At 50.0% G+C, this 22874-nt stretch overlaps 1 protein-coding gene across 3 annotated transcripts in view; it reads right to left on the bottom strand.

Moving 5' to 3' along the window:
• Positions 1 to 22874, bottom strand: part of LINGO1 (leucine rich repeat and Ig domain containing 1) — a 462557-nt gene that overhangs the window by 52250 nt on the left and 387433 nt on the right. Inside the window, exon 1 of one of the 3 annotated variants that reach the window (XM_073303477.1) lies at positions 190 to 209. The exons of the other annotated variants lie outside the window; for them this stretch is intronic. The gene's annotated coding sequence lies outside the window, so the exon portion shown is untranslated. Of the gene's footprint in view, positions 1 to 189; positions 210 to 22874 lie in introns of those variants that run through there. 3 annotated transcript variants of the gene reach the window in all.

Genomic DNA, 22874 nt, shown 5'->3' with positions numbered 1-22874 from the left:
CGATAATCATCTGGCCTTAATCCACAAGCCATGTAAGTGAGCCACTGATGGATATGGGAAAGGGCTAAGATTCCCAGACAGTGAGGTGCTCCACACAGGCTTCCCTCAAGCAAACGCAAACAAAGTGACTGTTTGGGGCCCTGCCCTTATGAGGGCTCTGTGCCATTGTGCAACAACTTGCAATCTTACCTGCTGACCCAGACTCCTCCTTTGACATTGGGACCAGAGTGGAAATGAATCCCGGCACCAGTCCCATCTCCAGTGTGACAGGAGGGGAGGCTGAGCACTCCTTCCAGCAGCCGAGTCAGAGGTTACCACCTCAATCCTCCCTCAACTAACTTAGGTCCCTGCAAATTGTAAGGCGTTCCCTGGTTGGCTCCCAGGAAGAATGGGCTGAGCCTTATTGCCCAGGAGTCACCCTCAGACCCAGCATAGATAGAGATTGTTATCCTCCTGTGTGTTCCCAAAGGATCCCTGCAAACTGAAATGAAATAAACAAAGGGAAGAAGACAAGACTTGCCAGACTAGGTTTAAATCACCTATAATAACTTCAGTTATTTCTGCTCAGAGCTCTGTGCCCTTACATACACACACACACTCCTCTTACATATGATCCACCCTCTTTGGATATTACAGATGATAAATATAAGAATACAGATCAAATGAAGCACAGATGTGCTCGCTATACCAAAGATCACCATTGCAGTATATACAGTATGTGCATGCACACACAACCCTTTCACTTTTGAGGTCAAGGGATCTTCAATGCCGTCTTTTTCAGTGGGTCTCAGATCTTTACACAAGATCAACATCTATTACTATTATTATTATCATGCATATTTAAACAGCACCACAAATGTAAATGGCCCTTTACAAACATGGACAAAGCATGCTTCCGGTTCCAAAGAGCTGACAATCTGAATTATGCAAGCCAAGCAAACCCATGGCAAACAACAGTTTAGAGTGCCAGCTCTTCAGGGTGGGAAAAAAGTCTGATATTTGCTTTACAAGCCCCATTGAAATGGATGGCGTGGTATTGTATTTTCTACAGAGCAGTATGAGACCTATGTAGAGAAGACACCACCTAATTCATCTTGATCCACCAAAAGATGTAATATGTGCACCCTGTATATATATTACCAGGATGATACTGTTGCTAGCAGATGACCAAGACAATACTGTATTACCACCATCATTTGCTCCTATGGTGCTTCCAAGTTGGGGGTGGGGCTGACTTGTCTTGCACAGCTCAGAACATGCTGTTGACGCCTAACACATCTTTAATAGTAATGACAACACTTCTGAGAGAGGGGGTCTGGGGCTTCGTAATGAGAAGAGGCAGGTTTTAGGAGGTAAGATACTTTGGAGCATAAACAGAAATAGGATATGTGCGTATTTGTAATTTAGAAATGTGTTGGCGAGAGAGGGATAGAAAGAGAGTCGGGGTGGGAGGGGGGTACGGTGTCAGGGAAATGAGATCAATGGGGATGCATGGAGCATCCTGCATCAATGCTTTTGACCTGCCAAACTTGAGACAAAATGCTCCCCCGCCCCGGCCTCACAATATTAGCACTGGAAGCTGGAAATGATGTGGGATCAATTGCCTTTGCATAAATCCCATTTTTCTACAACTTCAGTCTAGCGATTTTCCTAATGACTCTGGCGTTGATAAAATAACACAGCAGGAAAAGCAAGAAAACATACATGAGGGATGGAGGTAAATTTGAATCTAAAAACAATCTATCCTCTATCCTGCTCTTGCTCAGATGGGTGGGGATTTTACTGCTGACACGAGTGGTAGCAGGATCAGGCCCCTAATGAGGAAGCGTGGGCCGGAAGCTGAGAGGATGTAGTCTGAAACTCACTGAGACACATACCAAGGCAGCCTCACTCCATGCCTCAACACTGCCCACTAGGTGGCAGTGTTAAGGAGTAGAGTGAATCATTGTGGAGGCTGAGTGAAGGGACTGGCTTTGTTGTTAACCCATGATCAGCACAGAGTGGTTGATGGAGGTCCCTTTGTTTAGCAGCTCCCCTTTCTCAGGGAACGCTCTGAAGTCCCACAGGCAAGGCCTGTAGGGAGCTACTTAGGCTAGCCTGTACTTATTGCAAAGGTCCACCAGGGGAGTTCACGAGACCTGCAGCAGGTGAGTTGTTGCTAGGAGTTGTGGCCAAAACAGCAGGTGAGTTGTGGCCAAAACTTCAACACCTCATTTCTCCATGGGATTGGCATGGGGGTGCACATGACATCTGTCCAGCCAAGGAAATGCAAATAATCCACACCACAGTGAATAGCCTGGCTTTGCTGCAGTTAGACCCATCCTGTATCATAGAAGCCAAATCAGCTTATCTGGCCTTTATTTTCCCACACATATGTAAATAGCACCCAAGTCCTCCCCTTCAAAGCCACCCATTATTGCTAGGTGAGGCAAAGTTCCAGAGCTTGGGAAATTGGGTTCAGCTCAGAGATGCAATGGTGAGTTCAGAAGCCAGTTATCCAAACTATCTGAAACAACTGAGCTCTGCAGAGCTGGCCTGGAAATTTCTGCTGAGGTTCCCTCTGCTTCCAGACAGGCTGGAAATACCTTGAAAATAGCTTCTTTCTCATCAGCACTTCTGGTCCAGATCCAGAGCTGGCCATAGGTCCCCGTACTTTGAGGGCTCTATAGTCCCATGCAGGCTCTGCAGCTCAGGGGTCAGACCTACTTCTCCCTCCAGATGTGTTGTGAGAAACCATTTTCCCCTTTAGCACCAGGACATGTCATGGCCTGAGTCTCTCCTTGGGCAGCTTGGGCCTCACACATCACAGGGCCATCCTTGTCCATGACACGGCTAGGGATAGCTGGGAGAAAACGAGGTGGTGAAAAGCGAAAACAATTTTGTAACTCTTCTGCCAGGTGGTTAACTACAGCAAGAAGGGCTGGGTTGAGTATGTCTATGCTTGATGAGCAACAAAACTGGCTCAAGCCCCCACCTGGATCTTTGGAAAAATAAGTAAATCCTCCTCCAATTTGCCCTTAGCAGGCAGAACACCCTGTACCCGCCCACCTGTACACATTCTCAAAACAAGGGGATATTTATTAGGGAATCTAGGAAAATTCAGGAACACTATAACATTCAGATAAGGATTAAAGGCCTCTGTAAATCTGCAGGAGACCATTCTCCTCCCTCCCCACCAGTCTCTCTGAATGGCCATCAGGCAGGAGTTCCCTGGCCACGTCAATCCACCCACTGCAAATCCCACTCACAGTTCAGATTGCTGAATGGCAGTAGTCCAGCTGCTAAGGGCAATTCTCTCTGAAGATCCAGATCCAGCACTGCTGAAGCTGTTTGCCTAGTCCCACCCTGAGGCACCACCAACTGACCCAGCTTTATGATTCAGCTTAATTTAAGTGCTGGATAGGGAGGGACCTCACTGAAACTGTCCCAGCTCTGTTACTGCCCCATGGGTCTCTGCTGGGGAACCCACCCTGCTCTGTCTCCGCTGAGAAGTCCTCTCTGTGTCATAGGATCCTCAGGAGGGGGAAGCCAAGAGGATCTAGGACCTTGGGGCAGAGTCCTTGCTACCTGGAGATGTACTTCCTACCACAAGAAGAGAACGCCTTCCTTCTCTCTGCCTTGGAGTTCAGATTTCATGTCCCTACCAAAGTCTAAGGCCATGTCTGCACTAGCAAGCTTACAGTGGCACAGCTGTACCGATGCCGCTGTGAGATTGCTCATGTAGCCGCTCCATGCCAATGGGAGAGAGCTTTCCCATCGACATCATAAAACTGCCTCCATGAGTGGCGGTTGCTATATCAGCGAGAGAAGCTCTCCTGCCGACATAGTGCTGTGCACACTACCACTTAGGCCGGAGAAACTTATGTCACTCAGGGGGGTGAGTGACAGAAGTTTTGTCAAAATAAGTGATAGCATAGACATGGCCTTAGACTAGATCAGTTAGGGTGATTTCCAAGTGTGACTGGTGCCATTGTGGGTATGTAACATATGTCAATGAGACACTCTATAGACATTATTTTCCTTTCCAACAACTCAGGGTGCAGAGTGCTCCTTCCATTCTGAAGCTTTCGACTACAGGCTTACAGGTTAACAAGGTAGTTACCCACATTTTCCAGCTCTCGGAGGCTGGAGGGTTCAGGTCTATTCAGGTCTAATGTAGCTATTCATGATGAGGTCAGATGATTTACCCACCCCTAAAGCTGGGGATGATGTTCAGACCTAGGGTTTGGTTTGTCGTGTTGAATCCTATGTACCAGGGCCAGACCTGAAGTTCAATCCCTCCTCCCCGCTTCCACCTCACAGCCTAGTGTCATTTGGATGCAGGGTTTCAGTTCAGGCCCATCTCTGAATGCTAATCCTAGCACTGGCCTAACCCCACAGAGTGCATCGATCCTGGTAGGAGCCAACCCTCTCCAGCAAGGAGGTGCGGATGCTGGGGGAGGGAGGTAAATACTGTCTGTATCACAGCAGGTTATCATTAGCATCACCTCCAGCCAGGCTTCCTCTTTTAGATTATGCTGATATTGTGGGTATGGTTGCTTTGATTACTGAACTGTCAGAGCCAGACGTCAGGGGTGACGTGGGAGGAATCTGACTGGAGAGAGCTGGAACGGGCTAAGCTGGAGAGATACGAACTCAGGCTAGCCCGTGCCCAGGAGCAGGAGGTGCTTGGAGTGTCGCTCACCTGCTGGGTGCCAGGCTGGGATGAGCAGACAGGCTGTTCCCATGATGGATGGTTGGAGCAGTCGGGGAAGCAGAGCTGGGAGCAGCTTAGGAAGGGAGCAGCCCAGGGAAAGGTCAGGCCCCTCTCATGCCAGCTGGTGACAAGAGTACGGTGAACTAGCTCCCCAGGCGAGTGTGTCTCCTGACAGCCCCTGATGTGATACAGAGCACAACCAGCCTGGCCCACAACATGCAATTACACTGCGCCCTGCTTGTAACCTGCCGCAATGCCCAGAGCCTGGGCTCCCCCACAGCTCACAGTGAGCCTACTCATAGTCTGTGGCAATGCCCAACATCCACGCCAAGCTTTACCCATAGCTCATGTGCTGGCTGAACACCAGGAAATAAGGAAAAAAGAAATGGGGGTTATACATGGCAGCACACAACTAGCGGTGTCCAAGTATCCTACCCATAATCTATGGCAGCACCCGATGCCCTCACTGAGCCCTGTCAGTAACCCATGATAACATCCAACTCCTCCAACAAGCCCTGCTGGTATCCCACGGTAACACCCGATTCCTCCAACAAGCCCCGCTGGTAACCCACAGTAACCCCCAACAAGCCCTGCCGGTAACCCATGGTAACACCCGACTCGCCCTGACGGTAACCCATGGTAACACCCGACTCCTCCAATAATCCCTGCTAGTAACCCACGGTAACCCCCGATGAGCCCCACCGGTAAGCCACGGTAACCTCCAACACCCCCAATGAGCCATGCTGGTAAACCACGGTAACCGCCGACACCTCCAACAAGCCCTGCCGGTAACCCCCAGTAACACCCGACTCCTCCAACAAGCCAACCCACGGTAACCTCCAACGAGCCCTGCTGGTAACCCATTATAACTCGTGATGCTTCCAACAAGCCCTGCTGGTTACCCACAGTAACACCCAACATCCCCAAGAAGCCTCACATGTACCAGTGGCAGTGCCCTATGGGCCCCGTCTGTAATCCATGGCAGCACCTGATGCCTGTGCTGAGCCCTGCGCAATATCCCTGGCAGCAACTGATACTAACAAGTCACCTGTAATCCAGGCCCTAGTCTGATACTGACAACAAGCCCTGTGTAACCCTGACAGCACCCAATGAGCCCCACCCAGAATCTTCAACAGTGCCTGACGAGCCCCACTTGTCCCCCAGAGCAGCACGTCTCACACACCTTACCACGGTAGGACGATGGCTCATCGCATTGGTACTGCGGGGAGGACGAGAACAGATCTCACACTGGGAGAAATTGCTGGCCAGTTTCAATGACTCGCAGGTGACTGTGCTGCTGCTTTTTGGAAGTGACTTCCAGACGGGGCTAGAAAACCCTCAGCCATATCAGGCTGAGGTCTGTAGGCTGAGAGGACCCTCACCACTGTCGATATCCCCCACCCCGCATCAATGTCATAAAAGCAGGGAGTTATTAAAGGGTTAATTCTTAGTGACACCTCCCAATGTCCCGCTTTTGGTACGTATTCCACACTTGGTGGCATACAGAGCAGCCAGGGTTAACACACCTGGCAGGCCCCATGCAGATCATAACTCGATCCCATGGAAGTGCCACATGCAGACAGTGCTGGGTCTAGTTCCCGGCAGGAGGAAGCAGTGCCATAGCTCTCCAGAAAAAAGGGGGCTCTTATGTTTCTGAGAAAAATATACATAATATATAAAGGTCTGTGTTAGACTTAATGAGGCACAATTACCCACAATCCCCACACATCTGCTCATGCCTCAAACAGCAGCCCAATGTTTCAAGAACAGGGTTTTCTTTCTCCAAATGCAGTTGATTCTGAAGAGGGCTGCTTGGAAAACTGCTGTGGGCCAGACTCGGATCCCATTACTCCTGCTGCATGTGTTGCCTTTCTTCAGGAGCAGTCCCAGAAGAGCGAGGTGCTGCTAAACCAGAGTGAGGATATCAGAACCTGGCCCTCAGCAAATAAACACGAGAGATCAGTGGGTTCCCACTGGCGGGGCAATACTTGTTAGCGTTGCAGGGGGAGGGTGGGAAAGTGCATGAATCCCAAAAGCTTCATGAGCTTTAGAACTTATTCATGTTTAACTCTGTCCTGGGAACTTGTTATTCATTTATTCTCCTCTCTCAAAATGTTTCAGTTGTCCAATCCAGGAGGAGAACCAATACCATGTGGTTCACCTGGCCAACAGCACACCACCAAAGACAAACAGCGAATGAGCGGGTCAAATTATTCCATGAATCCTTCATGGATACACTGGAAGAGAATGATAATCCATTCAAGCCAGCTAAAAAGGGCTAGTTTTGTAATGCCTGATACTGGAAACAAATAGTTCATCCAACTTGATAGTTATGACCCCAGGTATAGCATTATGAGGCAAGGGAGCTGGGTACACCCATGACACCTTATCCAAAACATACCCAACTCCTCCACTCCCCCACTGTAGTTGGCCAATATTGTGCATGCATCACTAGGAAATGATAAATTTAGCATGAGCAAGGCTAATCTGGTAGCACTCTCACCTCCAAGCCAAGCCTGGATTCAGGCCTGGGCCTAAAGATGATCCTGTGAGCCTGGGACAGGGAGGGCAGCACGGCTTTGGCGGAGACATTAAATGGTGGTCTGCATTTGCCTTATGTCACAGCACCGTCCATGCAAGGAACTCCAAAGGGTCTTTCCAAGTCATAGTTGACCCCAAAACACCGCTATGAGGTAGGCATTAGCTTTTCCTCTGCACAGAAAGGGGATTCACTCACCCTTTCCTCTTGACTTACCAGCATTTGTTGTGGGAAAGAGGAACTAGCATCTGCAACTCTTACCTGCCTGCTGTACTCCTCCTTCAGGGTTATCAGATTAAAGGGCCATCCCTTCTATGAGCCTGGGACACATTGGGAAGTGCAGTTCCTGAGGTTGGGGGAGGGTAGAGAGGCTGTTGGTGCTTCTCCAGCCCAACCCATCTGGCTCACCCCCCCCCAGTACGAGAAATCACTGAAGTGACAGCTGGCCATTATAGCTGTACTTCCAAGCTCTGGCATCATGTCCCAATCTTGTTCTAGCCCAGAGGTGGGCAAACTACAGCCCGCAGGCCACATCCAGCCTGCGGGACCCTCCTGCCCGGCCCCTGAACTCCTGGCCCAGGAGGCTAGCCCCTGGCCCCTCACCTGCTATTCCCCCTGCCCCGCAGCCTCAGCTCACTGCGCTGCCAGAGCAATGCTCTGGGTGGCGGGGCTGCGAGCTCTTGCTGGGCAGCGCAGCTGCAGAGCCGTGGCCTGACCCAGTGCTCTGTGCTGTGCGGTGGCGTGGCTGGCTCCAGCTGGGTTGCACAGCTGCCTGCCCTGGTGCTCTGGGCAGCATGGCTGTAGCGGCTCCAGCCACCGGTGCTCCAGGCATCGCAGGAAGGGGGCAGGGAGCAGGGGGGTTGGATAGAGGGCAGGGGAGTTCGGGGTGGTGGTCAGGGGGGTGGGGGTGTGGATAGGGGTCAGGGTGGTCAGAGGGTAGGGAACAGGGGGGTTGAATGGGGACGGGGTCCCGGAGGGGGCAGTCAGGAAGGGGTTGGATGGGACGGTGGGGGGCAATCAGGGGCAGGGAGCCTGGGGGCGGTCAGGGAACGGGGGGGGGGGGGGGGGTTGGATGTGGCAGGAGTCCCGGGGGGGCTGGCAGGGGGCAAGAAGTGTGGGGGGGGTCAGATAGGGGTTGGCCACGCCTGACTGATTGGGGAGGCAAAGCCTCCCGTAACCAGCCCTCCGTACAATTTTGGAAACCCGATGTGGCCTTCAGGCCAAAAGGTTTGCCCGCCCCTGGTCTAGCCCCATGGTGCACAGGAGGCCACAGAGCTTAACCCTGGGCAAGTTTTAAGGTAGGTACCCAAGTTTTTAACCTCTCATTGTTTGCCTCCTCTTTAGAAGCTGACCTTGGAGTTGAGGGCTTCTCCCCAAGACAGGGGCTCTACCTCTTTGTCACTGAGGGTTACAGGAATTCAGGTGAGACTGGGCTGTTCCAGGCACAGGCAGTGTCCTCGTTTTGGTAGGAAGCGGGAGAAAGGAATTTCCTCACCCAGATTAAATCCAAACTCTGAAGGACGGCGGGAGCTGCTGAGACCTCCACATTCATGTGCCATCCCCCTTTGAGCAGGGGCTGTCCTGGCCTTGGACTGGTACCTTCCTGGCTGTTTCCCAATGAGTCCCTCTCTCTCTCTCTCTCTCTCACACACACACACACAGAGGAATCCCATGGTGGTTTGGAAAGGGCCAAGTTGGCAGGAGCTGGATGGATTTTAATTATTCCCATTATTATTATAATTCCTTTTCTTTTAAATTTTCACACATTTCTCGGAACATGCTGGGCTGAGGAAACATCTACAAATACCAGGCTCAGATAGCATACGCTGTGCCTTGCAGCTATGCAGGCTCCCACCCTCAGAACTTGGAAATCTGAGGAGAACGTTGCCTCTGCAGCCTGCCTCCTTCTCCTCTTCTCCTTTGTCACTGGGGGTGGGGGCCTGAGTGTCAGCTCGGCTGGCTGGGACTCAGCAATGGAGGCGGCATTGCATTAACCATAGCCTGAAATTACAAGTCTGAGCCAGCAGGCCACGAGTCCTGACTTGTGTATGACATGAACTAGAAGAGCAAGCTGTCCACCAAAGAGTACTGTAACCCACTGGCTGCCAGGCTGCTCTGCCCAGGCAAGCAAGTAGGCCGGGGTGTTGTGATACTGGATATGGAGGTGGCAGGGATAGCAAAGGTTGCCTCGTGTACTCGCATATCAATAGCACCTGGTCTACAATGAGGTGTTTGCCAGAGGACTTTGCAAGGATGAGTGTTTCAGATTAAGGACTCCCTGCTTGTGCATTTTTCGGCCATGTCACCCGACATGTGATCACATAAACACCATGTGTTTGATTCTGAATCCTTTCTATGAAAACAAAACGACCCAACGTTTTTTTGGCTTTGCTATAGTGAACGCTGTCTCCTAGAATCCTAGAACCACAGGGTCAGAAGGGACCACGAGGGTCATCTAGTCTAACCCCCTGCTAAGATGCAGGGGTTTTTTTGTGTCTAAAAGGCGCAAAACCAACTCCAGTAGGGTATCCCTCCCTCTCCATCATCCAGTCCCTGCTCACTGGTGCTCTCGAAGGAGGAGGCTGGGAGGGTAGGAAAAGTAAAGGACAACCTATAAATTTGGGTGTCCAAAATCATAGAGGAGCGAATCCAAAATCGTGGCAGGCATTAAGGCAGATTGATATCTCTAATGAAGGTATCCACCCCTCACACTCTGAATGGTATAGTGCCACCCTAACAGACAGAGGCTGCCCAGGCAGAGAGATTTACCTGCACCTTTTCCTCGCTACCCTTCGGTCAGGAGTTGTTGATGACATGACTTCCACATTGCTCACAGATTCTGGTATGGCGTTTTTTTCCATCCCATCCCAGTTCAGAAGCCTGTTTAGATGTGGCCACATCCACCCCACACTTCATGTATTCCATAGAATCATAGGAACCAGGTGCTCCTGCCACATTACGAAAGGTATTCCAGGGCTCATCATAGCCAGATGGTCCAATGAAGATACCACTTCAGCAGCCTAGTCAAAGACCAATGCTGTTGTATCTTATTTCACTAGGAGGGTGGTGAAGCCCTGGAATGGGTTACCTAGGAGGTGGTGGAATCTCCATCCTTAGAGGTTTTTAAGGCCCGGCTTGACAAAGCCCTGGCTGGGATGATTTAGATGGTGTTAGTCCTGCTTTGAGCAGGGGATTGGACTAGATGACCTCCTGAGGTCTCTTCCAACCCTGATATTCTATGATTCTGTCTCAACCCTGGTAATTCTGCCCACCTAAATTCAGTAGAGTGTCAATCACAGGCAGTATTCTCCTTCACTCCTGCCCAAAGCTGGTAGGCAGCGAAGAAATGCATTGTTAAGCAGCTGTTGTTTTTCATCTCCGATGGGGGTGGCAGGTGGGGTGGGATGAAAATTGCAGTGGAAGATAATCTGATTGTTATCACCTCCCCATGTCCATCTGGACAAATACCAACGCCCCATAGGAGCCCAGTGAGTCAGTCCAATGGCTTCCCATCGCCTACTGGAGTGAATCCAACTACTGTATTGTATGGCTTCTCCTCTTATTTAAATCAAGGGTCATTATCAAATATTACAATAAAGCTAATACATCATTCCCCATGCCCCCTTTAATGGGTCCCTGCCTTGGTGATCTGTGCAATCTGGAAAATTATGGGATAATGTAGGAAGATCCTTTGGCTAACCACTATGGACTCTAGGATATCACCCCTGGGAGGGATATTTGCTTTCATTGCTCGGATAATTGTATTTTGTTATGCCAGTGGTGATATGACTCGAATAGAAAATTAGACAAGAGGTGAAAACAAAAGAGGAACACCCACCACAAAGCTCTCTCCTCTCCTTCCCACTCTTCTCCAACACGACGCAAGGGTGTCAATCAGAGCACCTTTTGGGATGTGTATTAGGGGCTGGAGTGTGACCGGGACTCAGTGCATCCAGATTACCCAACGGCTGGCCTGAATGCCCAATGTCAGGTGCACAAAATCTGACATACTTCAAATGGGAATTCAGCAGATGCCCAAGTGTCTGGGACCAAGGCCTTAATTATGAAAGAAACAGCAGCGGAAGGAAATGGCATATGCTAATGCAAGCCTCTCTCTGCTGCTCAATGGATAGACAGAACATACAGTCAGTCAAACTGGCCAACAACATGCTGCATGAGGGTCTGGGGAGAAAAGCTCCATTAAATTCTTAAGCTCACTGACACACATACAGAAGGTATGAATAACATCTCAGTAAGATCTCAGTGTCTATTGTAGCCCACATTCAGTAGATGAAAGATAATGTCTGGTACAAGAAAGTTATGAGAGTGACAGCTTTTTAACTGCACAGCGTAAGAACAGGAACCATGCAATGGGACAAAGGAGCAATGATTAAAGTTCTGAGCAAAAAGAGAAGAGGGCTGGGGATTAGAACAAATGTGTTGAGAACATCAAAATCATATCACATGCTAATGCCCTAAATGAAAGGACCGTGCTGGATGGGGAAGGATTAGAAGCTGGTAAAAGAAATGTCTCACTGGGGCAGCTAACAAGTGCCCAGTGGCTGAGGGAAAGAGCAAAGAGTTGATTGGGGCTGGAGAGTTAACGCTGGAATTAAAGAGCCTCCTCACCTGTCTGTTTATAAGAGGTGGGGCTTCCACCGGTCACAGCTGGTCAGAGATGTGGGCACAAAGCCCAGCTGATGGAGCAAGAGCTGGCTGTGGGTGGCCATCCTGATTATCACTACAAAAGATTTTTCTCCTGCTGATAATAGCCCACCTTAATTGATTGGTCTCGTTAAGAGTTGGTATGGCAACCCCCATTTTTTCATGTTCTTTATGTGTATATATCTATATCTATCTATCTCTTCCTACTGTATTTTCCACTGCATGCATCTGATGAAGTGGGCTTTAGCCCATGAAAGCGTATGCTCAAATAAATTTGTTAGTCTCTAGGGTGCCACAAGTTCTCCTCGTTCTTTCTGCTCAGAGGAGGAGAATGGGTGGGAACAAAGCAAGGCCGGAAGGCTGAGAAGAGGCAGAAGTGAAAATGTGACCGTGACGAGGGGAAGGACTGGGAGGCAGGCTCCTGTTGTAGGGCTTGTCTAGAAATTAGCTTTCTCTCTAAGGGCCAACACCACCCCCATGGCCCAGCCATAGTGGCTGAGCTGGCATGTAGAAAAATCCTTCTCCCTAGCTACTGGAGCTGCTCCACAGCCACTTTGTGGAGGCTACTGGCTGGAGTAACCTAGGAGGCCACAGAACAACCCCTGTGCAGTGGGAGGTCTGGACAACCCACCTCGTGGCTTAGCCTCAGATCCCACTATCTCCACACTATCTGCCACCGTACAGGCAAACCCCCTGGAGCTGGCTCCATTCCAGAGAGGGGTGCAAACCTTCTGAGGACCCCCTCTTTGATCCAATATGTCTTATGCTTCTGGGGGAGCTATGGCCTGCGCCAAAAGGGGCTGGATTTGCCCATGAGTGAGGAAACCAGAGGAGCAGTAGCCCTCGAGCTGGTACAGGCCACTCCCTGGACCTTTGCTGTTGTGACCAGAGACTGAGCCTGGCCACTTTCCCCATCCTGCTTCCTGCCAAAATCCACAGGCTTTGCTGGGCAAAAGAACAGCAGCCGCAACCATCATGGACTCCCGCAGGGCCCAGGATGTAGGATTTTTGCTGTGCCCCGGGGGAGCCAGGAGATCCTGCCAAATACATGGAGAGGCTGGCCTGGAGCCCCTCTGAAAAGGGATGTTCATAGAATTTGCTGGGAAGTTCCTGTGGCTGCCATCTTGGGAGCAGAGCCAAGGTGGGGCTTTGTGCTGCTCAGAATCCAGGATTAAGGGTGTCAGCTGCTTGTTAATATCAGATCTTGCTCTGAGCAGGTGTGAACCTGTGAATCCAGCTGAGCAGCTGGCTCTCCTCCTAATGGACTCATCAAAGGCACTGAAGAGAGGTGGGGGGATGGGAAGGTTGGGTCGCTGTTATGGCTAAAAGATAGGATTTGGCACCAGAAAAATTTGGGATCAGATCTGGCTGTGCCACTGACTTGCTAAGTCACAGACCCTTTCCATGCCTCAGTTTCCTATCTGTAGAATGGGGATATTCCCATGTCTCACTTTCCAGGGCATGTTGTGAGGCTACACCCATGAACAGTTGCAAGGCACTTTCAGATCCTTACAATAAATCTTAGTAATAACCATAGTTATTGTTACTTCACACACAGACATGCTCACTTAATACACACTGCACATGTAAACAGCTGCTTAGTGACATTTGCATGCCCAATTACACCTGTAGATCATTGATTCACATGCACAACGGGAGAGCAATTTAAAAAAAAGGAGTCTGCTTTGTACTTTCTTTCTCGCAGCCACCTCGGTGAAATCCACAGGGGCAATACGAAGAGCAGCAGCCCCTTCCTGTAGAGCCAACCCTTGCCCAGGCAGCCCCCAAAGCTTGCTCTGGAGCATGCTGCTAATGTTCATGCCTGCACAGCAGCAGACAGGGAGTTAGCACCTCGCTTAACTTCCCTGCAGGGGTAGGGCAGGATTGGTAGCTGAAGGCCCCAGCAGCAACTCACTGGGAATTCTGGGAGAAACCTCACCTCCTGGGAGCCAGAAAGGGGAGAGTCTCTGGGTAGCCAGAGCCCTGCTTTGGGGGGGGGCTGTAGCCTGTATTGGACCTTTGTTTTTTGATTTCTGTTGATGTAAAAACATGTTATTGCCTTTTTCTGCTACAGCTGGGGAAGCCTAAAACCTGAATAATGCTCTGGGAGAAACCCCACTGGGGAAAAGGTTTATTGCTATGGTTGGGCTAGATTAGTTCACTCTGCCAGCACTCAGCCTCTGCCTAGGCACCTCAATCCCAGCCCAAGGCATCCCCTGCTATCCCAGTGTGCCAACACCCCAGCTCCGACAGTGCACCTTAATCCCAGCCCAAGGTACCCCTGCTATCCCAATGGGTGAACACCTCCGCTCTGCAGTGCACCTCAATCCTAGCCCCAGGCATCCCCTGCTATCCCAGTGTGCCAACACCCCAGCTCTGCAGTGCACCTCAATCCCAGCCCAAGGCATCCCCTGTTATCCCAATGCTCTATTGCCCAGAGCTGCGTATGCACCTCAATCCCAACCCAAGGTATACCCTACTATCCCCAATGTGCCATCCCCGCAACTCTGCCAGTATATTTCAGTCCCAACCCAACGTATCCCAGAGCAACAATACCCCACTCCCTAAATCTGCCCATGTACCTCAATCCTAACGTGTCAACTCTCCTTCCCCTAGCTCTGCCAATGCATCTCATGCTCTGACCTGCAGCATTTCTTCTTCTTTCACTCCTGGGGCCCCAGACAGGTCTACCAAGGCACCACACTCCTAACCTGTAGCATCCCTTAACAAAGGCTAGGTGCTTCGGATGGTGTATGGGCATGGTTTCCACTTATAGTGCTGAGCTCCCAGATTCAAATCAGAGTTCAAAGCCCAGCAGGTAGAAACAAAACTCAGCAAGTGACTTGTTGGTGTAGGGGTAAGATTAGGGTGAAAACTATGCTGGGTTCTAATCCCTGCTCATGACTTGGTGATGGATGGGATGGTAATGGGGTGCAGTGGATTCCTCATCATTTGAAGACTTTATTTACATCAAGACTGGATCTCTTTCAAGAAGATCTGCTCTAGCCCAGCTGGAAGTTATCGGCTTAATACGGGGGAATTCAGTGCACTGTGTTATCCAGGAGGTCAGACTAGCTGATCAGAATGGTTCCTTCTGGCCTTAAAATCTATTGCACTCCTTGGGCATGCCCACAGCATCACCCCTTGTTCTTTCAGGTCTGGGACTCAAAATGGAGCACTGCCTATCGCACCTTGGTCTAGAGGTGCAGCGTTCTCTGTTATTACACACCCAGGGACCTCACCTGGCTCAGCTATTAAACCACAACCCTGGCTGTTCCAGGTTTCCCTCTTTGGCACAAAGACTGGCTTTTTTGGTTTTGGGGTTTTTTTTTGCTCTATAGGCTCAAGAGCCCATTTGCTGCTGACATTCTCCAAAGGCAGCAGGGGCAGTTCAAACACACCCTCTTCCCCCTTCAGGAGCAGCCCACGGCTGACCTGCTCCATTGTCCTGCACATTGTGCCCTGCATAGGCGAGGCAGGTTCAACTGCGGCCGGCACTCTCCCCTGTAACTATCACCTTCTTTAACGACCCTAAAACCCAGCTGTAACACTCACTGTTTGCTTAGCCCCTGTCATAAGTGACTGGCACCTTTCCAAAAAGGATTAAAAGCAGGGAGTGAGAAACATAAAAGCTCGTGTAATTATGTGCAAAAAGCCCCTCAATAATTTATAGAGGGAGAGAGTAAATATCTTTGTGTGTTATTCAAGTGTAACTCATTGTCCTGTTTGGCTAATACCCAGAGAGCACGCATCACGGACTTTATCCAGGAGGCTGTTTTGTCTTTAATACCTTTCATAAATTACTGAATTTATAAAGAGGAAACCAGGTGTCATGTCACTCCTATAAAGAGCTCAATAGCTAAAACTAACGAAGGTAGAGACCAACGGCCTCCTCCCCCGGCCTTGTTTTTCTGCCCTCTGGCTGTTACTGCCAGCATACATGGCATGAGGGGTCCCAGGGTGAGGAAGGCAAAGGGGTTGCCAAAAAATAAGTCCCAGAGAGTGTGTCTGGCCCATGACAGCTGGCTCGGGCCAAGGGGCTGTTTAACTATAGTGGAGACATTCGGGCTTGGGCTGCAACCCACTTCGTAGGGTCCCAGAGCCTGGGCCCCAGCCCAAGCCTGAAAATACACTGCAGTTAAAGAGCCCCTTAGCCTGAGCTCTGTGAGCCTGGGCCAGCTGCAGGTTTTTAATGGCAGTGCAGATGTACTCAGAAAGTCTATGGTGGTGGGCTGTACCACAAACCCCTGAGACAAGGTCCCAGTTGAACAGAGGGTTCCTGAGAGCCCTCTGGAGCTGCCTACAGAGCCTGCATGCAGGAGCTAGCTGAACGAGGGCAATGCTGGGTTAAGGCACCCATCCATACTAGGGTCAATGTCTGCTGACACAGACTTCTTGTGTGACCTTGACCAAGTCACGTACTTTCCTCTGTACCTCCGTTCTCCATGGATATGATACTTCCTGACTTCTCAGCTGTGTTGGAAGGAGCGATTCTGAGATGCTCTGGTACCACAGAGCACTCGGCTGCTGCTGCAGAATAAAGCCATCACCAGGTACTGTTTACATTTCTGGTGAGTGATTTAAGAAAACAAGAGAGGACAAACTGAATCATTGGCATTTTGGCCCATCTGGCTAAACCTCAGTAAAAGGCCCCGGCTGGGCCAGAATCTCTTTGAGTCATTTGTCCTTTTCTGTTTGCTTAAATAATTCAACAGCAAAGTAAATATTCCTTGTTGAGCTCTTATTTCTGAGGCTCTATTGGTATATTCAGAGTTGAATATATAGCGCATGGAGCCATGTGGGTGCTAAGTGACTTGTTTGTACAGTTACCAGCTCAGCAAGGCTTCGGTGGGTGGAACTGGTTCCCACACTGTAGTGGGTTTGAGAACATGTTCACTCCAATACTGTGACAATGGGGAGTGTCACAAACCTGGGGGTTCCAAAACCCATGGCTAGCTGGAGAAAGTAGAACCCAAGGGAAGCAGCATTAGAAAGCACACGGCTGGGGGGTCAATAGTGGCCGGTGAACTGATTTGGATATAGAAAGTACTAGCCTGAAGCTTTTATGAGATTCAAAAAAGCTCCACTAATCTTTTCCTCCCCCTCTATTGTTTTTCCTCTTAAAGGTAACTCTGGGCAAGAACTGGTCAAGAATTTCATTGAAAAATGCCAATTTGTCAAAGCTGAAAGTGTTCACAAAATAGGGTTGGGTTTGATGAATTTCCTGACCCCAAAAATCATTGTGTAAAAAAGAGTTTCAAAATCATCAAAATATTTTGTTTCAACATTCCCAAAATGAAAATGTCCAGCTTTTTGGTTCCAAACAACTTTTCGTTTAGAAATGTAAGCGGATTAGACTGGGGAAAAAAATACAAAAAGAGACAGAGGTTTTGAATGTTTTGAAACATTCTGATTGACCCAAATGATTTCATTTAGTAGTAGTTTGCTAATAGTTTCGAGTTCTGACTCTTTGTCCCAGTGCAAGATGGGAAAAATGTCAAACTCTGAAAATATTAGTGGGCTGGGAAAGCTGTTTTTTGCCCAGCTTTACTCTGAACTTCCTGGCTAGGGGCTGGATCAAACATGCTGAGACAGGAGCTCAATGAAAGAACAAAGGGCGTATTGCATTGACCACAGCATCTCCAAAAACCCCACACTTTGGGAAGAAAGCCCCTTCTCAAGCCATATTTGCCAAATCCAAGAAGTGCAGGTAGTTTGGATAAAGTCCAGATACTCAGCGCAAACCAAGGTGTCCTGAATTTTCAGACCATTGGAGATTCTCGCATTGCTTGGTTATGAGTTGACTCAACAAAACCCCATTTGAGTTCCATCACTTCCAAGCAGGATTCTTCTCCAGCATTAATGAAGGAGGCTAGAAACTTGTTCCTGATACTGATAGAGACTTACACACAGTGGGTCAAATCCACCTTTCAAGTCAACCCCATGGAATCTCAGTGCAGGCTGACAGTCAGTGGGGATGCACATGGGCCGAAGGCAGGACAGGATTTAGCCCATGGTCTTTCATCAGAAGGATTCCAAAGCAGGTCAGAAATGTAACAAACGACATCACAATTAACATGAGTGTGTTTGCAATGCTCCCACAAGCCCCACGAAGATGGCAGACCACCGGTTAGAATACAATCCTCCTAATACGTCACAAATAAACCTAGCAGAATACTAGAAAGCCAAACACAGCAGCAGAATTGCCTCCCTCACCACTGAAATGCAGCCACCTCTGGGTGGAGTGCAGCAGCTGCTGAGCAGAGCACAACATGACACCACCCTATGGGACAATAGGAAATGAAGAATTCAATAACTAGTTGAAACTGCCTGGGGAAGGCAGCAGGAGGCAGAATATAGTTCTCTGTCTCTAGCTGGTTTACATGGCTGCCAAGCACTTCCTGCCTAAGGTGGAATATGGCCAGGGCACAAGGTTTAATGACCCTATTCTTACAAAGCTGCCACCATATCTTTAGTGGGCACAAGTGGTCAGGACTTAATTTGAGGGATGGCACCTTCAACAACACAGCACCCTCAATACTCACCCTGGGGGAAAGGCTGATGTTAAGAACCACATCCACTGACCTTGCACCAGGGGGACACATATCTTGTTGAGGGGCCTTAGGAGTAGATTATGGACTCCTGCATTGCTTGCAACCCCCAAACTCTCGAGAATAGGTTTCCCAGGGTGCTTCTAGTCCCAGAAGAGTTTGGCATCGTGAATGTCCGTGATGCATTATTAAAGGGAGACAGGGCATCACAACACAGGGTCTAACAACAGGTGAGCTACAGCAGAGGTGTGAATGTGAGTCAGTGTGTGGATGTTTGTGTGAGATGCCAAGAGCACACTCACACACATAGGCTCGGCCTTCCACATGTAGGTACCTGAGACAGGGGTTATGGGGGGAAGGGCCATAGCCCCCCACTTTTGAGAACTTGAACTCAGCAAGGATGCAACAAAGGGAGGGAGGTTCAGAAGGCCCAGCCCCCACCTTGTCCCCTGACCAGAGCTGGGTGGCATAATGGCAGAGCCCCTTCCCTGCTGGCAAGATGGGGGGAAGGCTGGGTCAAATGTGAGTGGCGTTGTGACCCCGTGCACCATGTCAAATGCTGCTCAAGCAAATTTGGCCTGGCAGCCCCTCCGTCACGATGGAGAAGCACCTGGGCTAAATGTGAGGGAATGGCGTTGCACTTGGCACACGGGGTTGCAACATCACTCCGATTTGGGCCCTTGTGCTTGCTTGGTGCCCTCCACTTTTTGCAGCCCGTCTGGCACCTATGCTTCCAGAGGGAGAAATCAACATATGAGCATGCACCCTGCAGCCTGTACTGACACATGAACACACTCACATACACCTTCATCTGTCCCCAGGCGTGCACCTCCCGCCCCCCATTTACAGGCGCATGTGCCCAAGGATAGGCACCCACAGGCAGGGGGATATACAGAAATCCTTGATTACATTGGGACTAATGAAGCATCTTGTTCTGAGCCTTGAATTTCACAACCCATTAAAGAATCATTCAAGAGTATTAGCAAAAATACGAAAGAAAAACACCAATAAAAAGCGCACACACAAAAGCAACGGTTGAGGAAACCAGAGACAACCAAAGTTCCCTAGTGCTTTAGGAAATCAAAACAGCTCAGGACATGACCAGCTAACTGCAGGATAACAAGAACGGCCTTTGATGCTTAAAACACCCCAAAGCTAGAGCTGACAGGGCACTGCTGCGGGGAAGCTCATGCTGCTAGAGTCCAGCTGGCCATGCCAGGGCACTGCTGTAATGGCATTCATAGAAACACCACCATTTTTTTTCTGAATACAAAGCATTCACAGGGCTGCCCTGTATCTAGTGTCCCTCGAGTACCTGTCATTAACAGGTGAGCCTGAGTCACTTGATCACTGTCCCCTAGGAGGGCCCAGCTGGGCCTCGCAGGTGGGGGAAGAGGGAACTGAAGCTATTGATAATCAATTAACTCCTTCAGTTACACAGGCTCAGTGAGGCAGCACAAAGTCGGTTAAATGAACATTGGTTCCTCCAGGCGGTGTTTTTGACTCAATCTTTACAGGTTAGGATCAACTGAGAAAGTTGGCCATCCAATTAGCACCTCAGAATGGACACCCCCCCATTTTCTCGTTTCCTCCATGCAGACCCATGTGGCCAAGCTGATCCTTCCCACAGCAATGCAGCATTCTGGGCAATTCCCTCCCACGCTGTTCCAAGTGGTAGTACCAGCAGCAGCAATCCTACTTAGCACTCCACTCCTGGCACCTCCCTGCCATGGGTCGCAAAGCATTGAGTATCTCTCTCCATGTTTTATAGCTGGGGAAACTGAGGCACAAATTGGCAAGGGTCAGGCCAACCTTTTCCAGCTGGAGAGAGTAAGGCCTTCATTTCCCAAGTAGGGTTGTGTCAGCAACCAAAATGAACGGCCTCTTAGGAAAAGTCAGGCCTAGGTGATTAGCCCCAGGTCATGTACTGAGGGAGTGGAAGAATTGGGACTAGAACCGCTGCCTTGTGACTCTATCGTATTTGACAGGTTCCTGGTTAAGCTTGGGGGTAGGTGGCTGGAGATGAGGCACGCTGGAAAGGAGATTTGCTGCAGCTGATTCATTAGCTGTGTGGAGTTAATTTGTTCCCATCGAGTGTTTGTTTATTAACGCTGCTGGGCGTATCATGCTGGCATAAGACTAAGTGTCAGGACGTGTAGAGCTCTTGTGCAGGCATTTGTTCGTTAACTACGACTTAAATCTAAAGAAACAAAATAAATAAAAATACTCTCTGGACCACACCCCTGCCCAGGAATCCCTTACATCTCCTCCTCGTTCCGAGGGCTGAGGAGCCTGTGTGGCTGGGGGATGAGTACTCATCCCTGGGAGCACAGGATGGCGTCTGGTGGGACAATGCCATTGCATCACAACACCACGCTCACTGTGCTGGCATCACGGCACAGAGGTGGAAACCAGTGTCGGGTTGATTCCCAGTTCGTACAGCTTGTTCCTCTTATGATGTCACAGCAGCCTGGAAAGATATTTCCCCAGTTTCCCTCACTGGCTTGGAAAGTTACACTTCAGCATCCCCTCCTGACTTTTGGATTTAGGAGGCTGTGGATCCTCACAGCTAGGCTCTAGCTGAGGCCCTGCACGTGTTAGATCATACAGGGCCCCTAAAGCCCTTAATCAGCCAGAAGGGGGCACTGGTGAGCAAGGCAAGGCATTCCCCAACCGAGGAGCTGAGCGCTTCCTCGGCAGGGCTCCCCACAACCAGCTTCCCTCACTGTGCCATTCGCCTCAGTGTGGGGGCCCCCCAGAGCTCAGTGACACTCGGAGAGATGTGGGGTTGCCCCAGGATGGCGGTGGAGTCACACAATGCAGCTGAGTGTGGAGTCTGGCCCAGTGCCTGCTGCACTTCTTCTTACATTATCACAGGCAATATTTCCTCCCTGCATCCTCCTAGCGAACCAAGCCCTAATGCGTGGCACTTCACGTCCTGCCCGCCTCATCCTGGGTCACGGGTGACCTGATCCCAGCGCTAACAGTGATGGCAGCTTGCAAGCCTGCTACTTTCTTCTGTAGTCACACACTGATCTAATTCCTTTCCAAACACCTAGTGCCTGCTCGCCCAGTATCAGCAACCTCTTCAGCTCGCCCCCAGCATTCCCTGAGCACGTCCCTGCTCTGGAGAGAGGCGTCCCACACACTGCTCTCCTACTTCCCCATTTGGCAGCACAGCACCACTTTCCTCTGAGTTACCCCACCAGTGTCCTGTGGGGAATTTAGTGCCACACATCTCCGCTCACCCAGCACCAGCCTTCTCCCCTGCCCCACACTCAGTGTGCTCCAGGCAACAGTTCCCCCCTCCCCCCACGGTGGGTAAAGACCCTCACTGGTATGAAGCCCTGAATCTTGGATGCTCACAGCATCTTCTCCCCTCACCACCACGAGGGCAGGAAAGGCGCAGCCCAGAGCTGTTCCATCATCCATAAACTGCTGCCCCTGAGATGGGACTCGCTACTTCCACAAATCCTTTGAGGCAGTCAGGTTCTGAAGGAAGGAGAGAGAGGAAGAGGGTGGTGTAAGGAAGGAGTGTCAGGTATTGAGAGGAAGAGGACGGTGTGAGGAAGGTGAGTTGGGTACTGATGAAAGGAGAGAGAAGACAAAGCCAGATATATGGAAGGAAACTCCATGTAAGGAAGCAAACTTGGGTGGAGCGGTTAGGGAGGAAAAGGAAGGAGATCTCATTATGAGGAAGATTAGGGAACGGAGAAAACCAAAGAGGAAGGTGTGAGGAAGGAAACCATCCACCCCTCCCAATGAAGAGCGAAGTGCAAGTACTGAGGAAGTTATGAAGGAGGAGAGTCAGGTGCGTAGGTGGTCAGAGAGGAAGAGGACAGTGTGAGAAAGGTGACCTGCTTTATGAGCAGGGAACCTAGAAATCTGTTTGCCGTGAAAAAAATGTAGAATTTGCATTTTTTACAGAGAATTCTATTTATCCAAGGCTCCATTATCCATCTCTCCGTATGAACCGAACCGGGGCTGAGAGCCCAAGTCCCGCCACCCAGGGCTCTCAGCCAGAGCTGCCCGGTGCTGTCAGCCGGGGCCCTGCCACCCAGAGCTGTCAGCCCTGGTTTGATTAATACAGTTAATACGGAGGCTCAGATAAACTGTATATCAGTAAAACACTGTGTTCAATGGATACCTGTGTATATCATGGCTGGAGAATCTTAAGTTCAGAGTTTCATTTTAATCACGGAAAAACACAGATTCTTATGTTTTTTTATTGGAGAATTTTGGTTTTTCATCACAGAAAATTAAGCTCCCTGTTTATGAGTAAGGAAGTGCAGAGAGGAGGTCACCAGAGAGGAAGAAGGAAGTCCAGGATAGAGGATTTCTGTGATGAGGAAAACAATGCAGATACTGAGGCCAGGTACCAAGACGGGCCAGGATTGCCCCTAAAATGCTTACACCCCCCCGG

Source organism: Lepidochelys kempii, chromosome 10 (genome assembly GCF_965140285.1).
Source record: "Lepidochelys kempii isolate rLepKem1 chromosome 10, rLepKem1.hap1, whole genome shotgun sequence".
Taxonomy (NCBI): domain Eukaryota; kingdom Metazoa; phylum Chordata; order Testudines; family Cheloniidae; genus Lepidochelys; species Lepidochelys kempii.
The sequence above is the reverse complement of the archived record's forward strand: the minus strand, read 5'-3'. Positions and strand labels throughout refer to the sequence as shown.